The sequence below is a fragment of the Triticum urartu genome, chromosome 2, assembly GCF_003073215.2.
Source record: "Triticum urartu cultivar G1812 chromosome 2, Tu2.1, whole genome shotgun sequence".
Taxonomy (NCBI): domain Eukaryota; kingdom Viridiplantae; phylum Streptophyta; class Magnoliopsida; order Poales; family Poaceae; genus Triticum; species Triticum urartu.
In genome coordinates, this window is record NC_053023.1 from 321,832,974 (window position 1) to 321,840,405 (window position 7,432).

Here is a 7,432-nt window from a genome sequence, read left to right on the forward strand (position 1 = left end):
CAGGGTAGAGCGCATTAAATGAGCCGCTTAGTGTCACATCGTGGCATGCCCGACAAGCCTTGCTGGTCCATTCTACCACCTTCTCATCTATCTGCTTGACACATCTCTGGACGGGTGTCATTTGGAGGTGATTTCCATAGGAAGTGGCTGCAACATGCCAAATAACAACCACTTAGTCACTTGGGGGCTCGACACCGCACCAATTGATGACTTGAGTCGCTGTGAGGTGGAGCGGTGGAGCCTTGGTGGGGTAGTTTTCTCTCGTCATGCCCGGTAGGCCCTGCCGGGATGGTTTTGGGACTTGTCTTCGGGGCAACCTCGACCTTGTTAGGTTTGCCTGCCCGGCAAGGGAGGTTTTTCCTTGGAGGCATCTAGATCCTCTAGCTTGACTTGGTCTTCTTGATCTACCCTCAGATTTCTCAAAGAGCTATCTATTCAACTTGGTCTTGTCTTGGATGATGCAAGCCTGCTCTTGTGCCTGTGTACAATCCGGGCAACACACCTAGAGTTTCTTGCACCAACAGGAGCCCCCGGGCCTGGCCCGAACGCATTGCCGAGCGTCGTCGGGGTAGGCCCTTTCAAGTACATAGGTGAGGATGCTGCGTTAGTTGTCGTTTGAGGTCTTCTTTGCTTCTTCATTAACTTGAGCTTGGATCAGTTTCCGGTTATGCTGCACGTCGTGTAATGCCAATTGCAGTGGGGCCATCTTTGTAATGGCACCGATGTGGTGTAATACCCTACTCCAGTGTGGTGTTGTGGATTGCCTCTTGGGCTGAGGAGGAACAGTTACAAGGTAAGAACAGCCTCCCGAGGAGAGGTGCTCTTGTGCTTGGTGAGCTTGTGTGTGGCCTTGGTGGAATGGAACCGGTCCAAGATGAGCTGTCTCCCTACGGTGGTGGCTAGTCCTATATATAGAGGCCCCGGGCCTGGCCCGAACGCATTGCCGAGCGTCATCGGGGTAGGCCCTTTCAAGTACATAGGTGAGGATGCTGCGTTAGTTGTCGTTTGAGGTCTTCTTTGCTTCTTCATTAACTTGAGCTTGGATCAGTTTCCGGTTTTGCTGCACGTCGTGTAATGCCAATTGCAGTGGGGCCATCTTTGTAATGGCCTATAAATGACTTTAATGCATGGGTGAGTAACTGCCAAATCACTCTTCCCACCACGCTCTTATCCTTCACCACGTATGCTCTCTTCTTCCACCCCCTGCATTCTAGTGTTGAATCTCTGCTATGGCGTGGGGAGGGCGCAACCGTGCCTTTGTTGGGATATGATCCTCTTCCTGTCTTCGCACAAAGCACACGTCCTGGAACGATGGCCGATGGTTTTCATGGATGGAAGGGGCCTCAGGAGGATGCGCGAGCGGTGAGGTGGTAGCGCCTGTCGGATTTCGGGTTCCAGCAAAACCCTTGAGGTTCGAACACTGGGGTGCGCACGAAGATCTCTCCTCACTCTAGCTCACGCCCTCACCGCAATCTCAAGGCTCAGGACGTCAAATTCGCAGAACAAAGGGACACAAGATTTATACTTGTTTGTGGCACCGATGTGGTGTAATACCCTACTCCAGTGTGGTGTTGTGGATTGCCTCTTGGGCTGAGGAGGAACAGTTACAAGGTAAGAACTCTATCATCCCTAATAAGCCAGGCTATCACATACAAACCCAGTCAGAGGAACCGACGTCCTCCCGGGCCACAGGAACGTTCCCTCTTGGCACATACGTCTGTGCATCCAGTCCGGTACATGTGCCATGCCGTGTGCCACGACGAGTCACAAATGTCATGAACAACATGATCGGACATCTGTCCGCAAACATCCGTGTAACTGCAAGGGTCGGCTCTGATACCAACTTGTAACGCCCCGGACACACTTGCCGGTGGTCGTTACTCCTGGCGAGATCTAGACTGACCCCACATATCAATACTAGTCTTATCCGCGCACTTGTCCTCACTCGTGCGCACCCGGGAGCAACTTCCTGGTCGGTCACCCATCCTGAAATTACTCCAAGCTAAGCACGCTTAACTTTGGAGTTCTGTCCGAATCGGCTTCCAGAAAAGAAGGAACTCCTTATTGATATGAGTAGTCTATCATCCCTAATAAGCCAGGCTATCACATACACCCCCACTCAGAGGAACCGACGTCCTCGTCGAGCCATAGGAACGTTCCCTCGTGGCACATAATTCTGTGCATCTAGTCTGGTACATGTGCCATGTCGTGTGCCATGACGAGTCATAAATGTCATGAAGAACATGACCACACATATGTTCGCAAACATCCGTGTAACCGTGAGGGTCGACTCTGATACCAAATTGTAACGCCCCAGACACACCTGCCAGTGCTCGTTACTCCTGGCGGGATCTAGACTGACCCCATAGATCAATACTAGTCTTATCCGCGCACTAAGCATGCTTAACTTTGGAGTTCTGTCCGAATGGGCTTCCGGAAAAGAATGAACTCCTTATTGATATGAGTAGTCTATCATCCCTAATAAGCCAGGCTATCACATCCCACAATGGCCAATTTGAAGGGGGACAACTAGTACAACTAGTACGAGCTATCCTGATAAAAGATGGTCTTCACCTGCCAAAGACTCTGGTGGTGACGCCGTCCTAGGCTCCACGGTGACCTTTAGCACCAAAGAGGAAACGAGGACACTGCGCGCGCTGGCGCCCGCCTGGTGTCCGCTTGGCCGTGGTCGTCACGGCTTGCGTCACAAGGACCTCGCAAGGTGCCCCTTGCCTTGATCTCTCCGCCCCTCGTGAGCCAGCCTGGTGAGGCCGCCCCCGAGGAGGTCTTGCATCGTCCGCCTCGCGAGGCTCGGCTTCTCGCGAAGGTCTTGAGTGTTTGCTGGTGAAGATGGGCCGTACGGGGCCTCTGACGGAGCCACGCCGTGGGCCGCAGGCAGGCAAGTCTGGGGACCCCCATTACCAGGACGCCGACAGTAGCCCCGGGCCTAAGGCGTGCTCGGACTTGGCTTCGAGGCGAAGCCAAAGGGAAAGTGTGGTGCACCGCGGGCCCCAACAGCATGCAACCTCGGGTGTCGCATGGCGATTGACGAGACGTGGGAGGCCACGCTTCCCTAGGCAGCCTTGATCCACCTAGCTTGGTGGCCACCGTGACTTACACAATTATTCCCTCGTTGCTCGCGACGCGCTTCTCCAATTCTTCCGCCTTCCAAAACAACAACCTCCTCTCCCAACTCGACCTGAGCTCGGCCCTCCCCGTCGTCATGGCGCCAAGCCGAACGAAGAAGGAGAAGAAGAAGTCCAAGTCTTCAGCCGAGCCACCTCCGGGCATTGAACCAGCCGTTGGTCGGTCGTTGGTACTCAACCAGGAAGCCATGGACAAGGTCCGCCCTGCGCTCGCCACCGGCTTCGAGGAATGGGGGAAGACTGTGGCCTGGTTTGCATCCCGCGCCTCTGTTGATAGGACAGCAACCGAGGTCGAATTCTTCATTGACGCCCTGTGGGCTGGCCTGGTTCCTTCCTTTTCCACCTTCTTCAACGCCGTGCTTTCCCACTATCATATCCATATGTTGCGCCTAGATCCCCAATCCGTTTCCCTTCTTGCCGTTTTCACCTTCGTCTGCGAGGCCATGGTGGGCATTACTCCTTCGGTGGCCCTACTGCACCATTTCTTCTTGCTGCATCTGACCGATCCTCGACAATGCTCGGGATGCCTGAGCTTCCAGGCCATGGATGCAACGGCAGGATAGGGGATTGACTTTGAGCTCCCACCATCTACGAGCGGGTTTCGGACACGGTGGGTGTTTGTGGACGTCGGTGTGCTCAACCCCCTTCTCTCGCCCCCTTTGGCGCTCGCCGTTCCCAGCTCCGGCTGGGGCCATGAGAAGCTCGCGGACCCCTGCCTTGCCTTCGTCTGGCTCCGGTTGAAGAGGCTGAAAGATCTCAGCGTGACTGCGCCCATGGTGATGAAGGAGTTCCTCCGACGCCGCGTCACCTCACTCCAGCACCATTCTCGGCCGATGTGGGCCCTGTTCGGCAGCCAGGATCGCAGGAGGCTTCAGGAGTAAGGGCTTCCGCTCGATGCGCGAAGAACGGTGCTCGAGGTCCTGACGGACGACCCCTCGCCAGCCGATATGCCCAGGAGGGCTGTCTTCTGTACTGCTGCTCGAACAGGGTGGAGTTCGCGGGGTAGATGCCCCCCTTCGATGAATGTGGGATGCGTCCAGTCGGCCTTGAAGGGCCCCGCGAGAACCCTGTCTCCGTGGTTCCCCTCCCTGCCGTCAGCGCTGAACTTACCCCAAGAGTGGATGCCGGGGGGGCGAGCTCTGCTAGAGGCCGGAGGCACGGGTGCTGAGGCATAGGCACCGCTCGAGGCTCCCGAGGTGCCATCCCCGGGAGCCCGCGACTCTTGCCCTGGGGTGACAGCTGAGGGGGCGACACAATCCGCTGCTCCTGATGCCAAAGCCTCCGAGGTCTCAGCTGGTTATCATGAGGCGGAGCCAGTGGGCTCCTCTCAGCCCAGCAATCCCGAGGTCATCTCCTTAGGTGCCCCACCATCCGCACCCTGTGCTGGTGGCGGCGTCCAAGGCTTCGGCAAGCTCCGTATGGACTTTGATGCGCTCGGCAAGAGGAAAGGGTCTCCAAGTTGCAGAAGTGATGCCTTATGGCCGTTGAAGCAGAGGAAGTATATCGCCATAGACAAGTGAGTACCTTGTCTTTGCAATTTCTCAAGTGCTGCTTCTCCTCTTGACTGTGGCTCCTCAGGGTCCCTTCTTCTAAGGCGGCGAAGTCTCCAGGGAAGCAACCTTCTCCTGCCTCAAATTCCCCGCTGGCTTTGAGCGCCCCAAGCCAACGTGTCGCACCCGGCGCGAGGTCGGGCGGAGAGGCAAACATGCTAGCCTGGCTCCTGGAGCCCATGCCTTTGCCGTCTCTCCTTCATGGCCTCGCCTAGGATGCGGCAAGTGTGCCATGGGCTCTTCCTCTAGCTGTGGACAGCGGCTGGATGACCTTAATCCTGGCTTCTTCTTCGAGCAACGGGCCTCAACCCATCTGGGCTCCTGCCGAAGCCTAGTCGGCGTCCCGAGAGGCGCCAGCCCCCAGCCCCGTGCCGAAAGGGGGTGAGCCGCTTCGGACCCCGTCGGCTACCCCCACTGTAGGGGACGGACCCGGTTGCGCACTTAGGTTTGCGCACGATCGGAGTGCCGTCCGCCATGAGCTCTTTAAGGAGGCAATGGGCGCGATGAGCCGGCTCGGCGGAGAACTCGCGGACATCGACACTCGCCTTGAAGCCGAAGGCCTCCGGCTGGTGAGGAGTGGAATCAACTGAAGGTGGCTATCAACCTTAGGCGCCTCCAGCGCGAGCATGCTAATGCGAAGGCTGAGGCATCTCTGACAGCCTTGAGAGAGGCTAGCGCCCGGGCCTTGGAGGAGGCCAGGGAGGCGGACAATCGCCGCGTGGCCGCCGAGGAGCATTGGCGGGAGCTCCAGGCCTTGAATGCCTCCCTGGAGCAGCAGGTTGAGGCGCTTAGAGTTGTCCTGGCATTGATGAAGGGTGCTCCGTCTGACGAGGAGGAGATCTTGAGGTGCGAGGAAGCATTGTTGCTGGAGGCCACGGAGCGCAACCATGAGCTTGAGCGGTTGGAGACAAGGGAGCGCCAAGTCGCCCAAGCAGAGGATGCAGTCGGCATGCATGAGGCCAGGTCCTAGGAGGAGGTCGACCACAGGGTGGTCGAGGCTCGCACGGATCTTGCTAGCAGGTACGACCTGAAGCTAAAGCTCGTGGAAGCCGAAGGTGTGGGTAGGACCGTTGCCCTTAGGTCAGGGCTGGCTGAGGCGGGACAGCGCGAGAAAGCTGCTGCAGCCACCCTGATCTCGGTGCAGGCCGAGCGGGCCTCAGCCCATGCCGAGCTGGTCTCTCTTCAACACCGGGTTGTCAGCGCCGAGTCCTTCGCATAGCAAAGCAGGGAGGAGGCACTTCGTCGGCAGACGCTACTATGCTAGCACGCTCCCATGCTTCGAGACCTCAGGATGAAGGCCAACCAGGCGCTTGGTACCATCTACGATGAGCTTGCCCCTCGTCCCCACACCGAGGATTACGCCAGCCATCTTCGCTTCTTCACTGATGTTGTGACGAGCCTGGAGAGCCATGCTGAGAGGGCTCGCAAGCTTGTGGAGGAAAAGAGCCGAGGCCTTCTTGGGCGCGCATTCTCCCGCATCTTCAGCCATCTCCTGAACACCAATCCCGACTTTGATTTTGTCGCCGCCATTGCCCCAGTGCCTGCGGTCGTCCGGGGCAACCTCGCACACTGGGTGGATGACAATGTGGATGCTCTGGTTAGGGCCTTTGCTTCTGATGATGACGCGGTGGTGGTCGGGGCGGATGAGGGCGACGTGGTTGATGGCGAAGTGGCTGCTGTCGGTGTGGCTGATGGCAGTGGAGACAGCGACAGCGACGGCGCCAGCAGCCTGTCTGGAAGCGATTCGGGGGACGAGGCAAGCGATATGTCTGGCTGAGCCCTCGCTCCTTTATTTTGAACCTGCACGCAAAAGTTTGGGTACAGCCCCTCACGATGTAAGAGTATTTTGGAGAGGGGAAGCCCGTCATGTAAATAGACTACCACTTCATTCCTTAGGTTAGGCTTAAAGTATGCTTTTGGGTGCTCGCGACTCCCCTTGCGGGCTTGATGCCGTAACTTACTTTGGTTTAGCCGGGCTTCAAATTGGTTTGGCGGTTGTGGACGTGCATTCCTTCTAAGAGGAGCCCCTCACGAGCTCACGAGGTTTTGGTTTCCTAAGAGGTCCGCCGGTCCACCTAAGAGAGTCTCGCGAGAAGCGAGCGCCCGTAATGGCAAGGTGTGCGTGCAGCGCGCATACGCTGCGGCCAGCCCCCGCTCGCAGGTGCTCGGAAGGGGGGAGGTAGCGGACGTGAACCTCAAACAAAACACAAATCCAGAAACTCATGAAATCAACACGATCGAGAAAGGATGCCCCTGATACGTCCATTTTGCATCATGCTTTTATATTGATATTTGTTGCATTATGGGCTGTTATTTCACATTATGTCACAATACTTATGGCTATTCTCTCTTATTTCACAAGGTTTACATAAGGAGGGAGAATGCCGACAGCTGGAATTCTGGGCTAGAAAAGGAGCAAATATTAGAGACCTATTCTACACAAATCCAAAAGTCCTGAAACTCCATGGAATACCTTATAATAAATAATGAAAAATCCTCACCAAAGATGAAGACCAGGGGGCCCACACCCTGTCCACGAGGGTGGGGGGGGGCGCCCCTACCTCGTGGGCCCCCTGGTGGCTCTCCGATGACCATCTTCTGCTATATGTAGTATTTCCTCAAGAAAAAAACCAGAAGCAACCTTTCGGGACGAAACTCTGCCGCCATGAGGCGGAACCTTGGCGGAACCAATCTAGGGCTCCGGCAGAGCTGCTCTACCGGGGAAACTTCCCTCTC